The following is a 2,868-nucleotide window of genomic DNA, read 5'->3' on the forward strand; positions in this document are numbered from 1 at the left end:
AGGGGAATTGCATCTGGGGGAGGCAGGACTCAAGCAATACTTTGAATAATGAAGAGGAAGGACAGCAGTGTGGGCAAAGGCAAAGAGGATAGAAAGAACAAAGGCCAAGAGGTTGAAAATATTAGAACATTCAGAGTCTTATGACATGAAATCCTTGGTGTCAACTTGTGCTTTTTTATACCCCCATTTAAAAAAGATAGATAATGCAAGGTCATAGTAGGGGTTGCTACCTTGGAATTACAACTTTTTAAATGTAGAATTTAGAAATGAAGAAAATCTAACAACTTTTTACTGAGTGTGATCTCTTCATTCTCTCATTAACATCTGCTTCTTTGACTGATGCATTTTAATTTACCTCAGGAAAGAGTCATGGTAAATTAAAATGTCTATGACCCTCACTAGGACTTGGGTCCTTGGCCAAGTAGAAAAGGTATTTCTGTTCCCATGTGTGATGGATCAAATATGGATAAAAAGTCCTTGCTACTTCTAAAAAAGGGCAGAGTCTAATTCTTCTTCCCTTGAATCTAGGCTGGTCTTAGTGTCTTGCTTGTCCAATAATATGTGGTGGAACTAATTTTCTGGGACTTCTGTGGCTAAGTTAAACAAAAGCCTTTCAACTTTCAACTGGGTTTCTTGGAACCTAGCACTCTACTGCGCAGAAACTTAAGAGGGCCTGAAGAAATGTCCATGCGGTAAAGAACCAAGGCCTGGTTAACAGCCCTAGCTGAGCTCCCAGATGGCAGCTACCAGCATTTTACCTGCCTTGTGAATGTGTCATCTTTTTAAAAAAATCATCTTTATTGTTGAAAGTTTTACAGCTGTCCTCCCTCCCACTCCCATGACCCCTTCCTCCCACCCCCTCCCCAGGCCTTCACCATACTATTGTCTGTGTCCATGGGTTATGCATATGTTGGTATAAGTTATTTGGTTATTTTCTTTCTGTTCCCCCTTCCACTGAGAATACTCAGTCTGTTGCATGCTTCCATGTCTCGGCTCTATTTTATTTGTCAATTTATTTTATTCATTAGATTCCACATGTAAGTGAGATCATGTGATATTTGTCTTTCTAGGCTGGCTTATTTCATTTCGCATAATACTCTCCAGGTCACTTTATGTCGTCTCAAAGGGTAGGAGATCCTTTTTACAGCTGCATAGTATTCCATTGTATAAATGTACCACTGCTTTTTTTTAATCTACTCATCTACTGATGGGCACTTGGGCCATTTCCAGATCTTAGCTATTATAAATAACACTTCTATGCACATAGGGGTGAATAAATTCTTTCTGGTTGGTGTTTCATGCTTCTTAGAATATATTCATAGAAGTGGAATCACTGGGTCATATGGCAGTTCCAGTTTTAATTTTTTGAGGAAACTCCATACTGTTTTCCACAGTGGCTGCAGCAATCTGCATTCCCAATAGCAGTGCAAGAAGGTTCCCTTTTCTCCACATCCTCACCAGCACTTGTTTGTTGGTTCATTGATGGTAGGCATGCTGGCAGGTGTGAGGTGATACCTCATTGTTTTAATTTGCATCTTTCTGATGATTAGTGACATTGAGCATTTTTTCATATGTTTCTTGGCCATTTGTATGTCTGCTTTGGAGAAATGTCAATTTACATCCTTTGCCCATTTTTAAAATTCTATTGTCTTCCTTTTGTTGAATTGTATGAGTACTATATATATTTTGGAAATTAACCCCTTCTTAGGTGTATCATTGGCAAATATGTTCTCCCACACAGTGGGTTCCCTTTTCATTTTGATGCTGATTTCTTTTTCTGTGCAGAAGCTTATTTTTATGAAGTACCCCTTGTTTATTTTTTTCTCTGTTTCTCTTGCCCTAGACATTGTATCAGTGAAAATTCTGCTATGTGAGATGTCTGATATTTTGTTGCCTACATTTCTTCTAGGATTTTAATGCTTTCAGGACTTATTTTAAATCTTGTATCCATTTTAAGTTTAATCTTGTGTATGGTATAAGTTGGTGGTCTAGTTTCATTTCCTTGCATGTATCTGTCCAATTTTCCCAACACAATATATTGAAGAGACTGTCTTGACTCCATAGTACATTTTTGGCTCCTTTGTCAAATCTTAATTGAGTATAATGGCTTGGGTCAATTTCTGGGTTCTCCATTCTGTTCCATTGAGCTATATACCTGTTCTTGTGCCAGTACCAGGTGGTTTTGATTACAGTGGCTTTGTAGTATAGCTGGATATGTGCCATTGGTATTTTAATAGGAATTGCATTGAATCTATAGATTGATTTGGGTAGTATGGACATTTTAATGATGTTGATTCTACCAATCCATGAACATGGTATATTCTTCCACTTGTTTATATCTTCTGTCTCTTTTTTCAACATTCTGTAGTTTTCCAAATGCATGTATTTTACCTCCTTTATTTAGTTTATTCCTAAGTATCTTAATTTTGTATGTTGTAATGGTTAATGGACATTTTTTTAGTTTCTTTTTCTGAAAGATCATTATTGGTGTATAAAAATGCCATCAATTTCTGAGAGTTAATTTTGTATCCTGCTACATTGCCAACATCATTTATTAAATCTAGTATTTTTTTTGGTGGAGTCCTTAGGGTTTTCTATATCATCTGTGAGTAATAACAATTTTACATCCTTCTTTCCAATTTGGATGCATTTTATTTTTTCTTGTTATATGATTGCTGTCACTCTGACTTCTAGTACTATGCTGAATAAAAGTGGTGAAAGCAGACATCCCTGTCTTGTTCCTGTTCTTAGGAGAAATGGTTTTATTTTTTGCTCATTGAGTTTGATGTTGGCTGTAGGTTTGTCATATATGGCCTTTATTATGTTGAGGTATGATCCCTCTATTTCTGGGAGTTTTTTTTTTTTTTT

The sequence above is a fragment of the Myotis brandtii genome, unplaced genomic scaffold (assembly GCF_000412655.1).
Source record: "Myotis brandtii unplaced genomic scaffold, ASM41265v1 scaffold206, whole genome shotgun sequence".
Lineage (NCBI taxonomy): Eukaryota > Metazoa > Chordata > Mammalia > Chiroptera > Vespertilionidae > Myotis > Myotis brandtii.